We start from the raw sequence: 705 nt of genomic DNA on the forward strand, positions 1-705 counted from the left end.
GGGTTAGGGTTAGGGTTAGGGTTAGGGTTAGGGTTAGGGTTAGGGTTAGGGTTAGGGTTAGGGTTAGGGTTAGGGTTAGGGTTAGGGTTAGGGTTAGGGTTAGGGTTAGGGTTAGGGTTAGGGTTAGGGTTAGGGTTAGGGTTAGGGTTAGGGTTAGGGTTAGGGTTAGGGTTAGGGTTAGGGTTAGGGTTAGGGTTAGGGTTAGGGTTAGGGTTAGGGTTAGGGTTAGGGTTAGGGTTAGGGTTAGGGTTAGGGTTAGGGTTAGGGTTAGGGTTAGGGTTAGGGTTAGGGTTAGGGTTAGGGTTAGGGTTAGGGTTAGGGTTAGGGTTAGGGTTAGGGTTAGGGTTAGGGTTAGGGTTAGGGTTAGGGTTAGGGTTAGGGTTAGGGTTAGGGTTAGGGTTAGGGTTAGGGTTAGGGTTAGGGTTAGGGTTAGGGTTAGGGTTAGGGTTAGGGTTAGGGTTAGGGTTAGGGTTAGGGTTAGGGTTAGGGTTAGGGTTAGGGTTAGGGTTAGGGTTAGGGTTAGGGTTAGGGTTAGGGTTAGGGTTAGGGTTAGGGTTAGGGTTAGGGTTAGGGTTAGGGTTAGGGTTAGGGTTAGGGTTAGGGTTAGGGTTAGGGTTAGGGTTAGGGTTAGGGTTAGGGTTAGGGTTAGGGTTAGGGTTAGGGTTAGGGTTAGGGTTAGGGTTAGGGTTAGGGTTAGGGTTAGGG

The sequence above is a fragment of the Anser cygnoides genome, chromosome 3 (genome assembly GCF_040182565.1).
Source record: "Anser cygnoides isolate HZ-2024a breed goose chromosome 3, Taihu_goose_T2T_genome, whole genome shotgun sequence".
Classification (NCBI taxonomy): domain Eukaryota; kingdom Metazoa; phylum Chordata; class Aves; order Anseriformes; family Anatidae; genus Anser; species Anser cygnoides.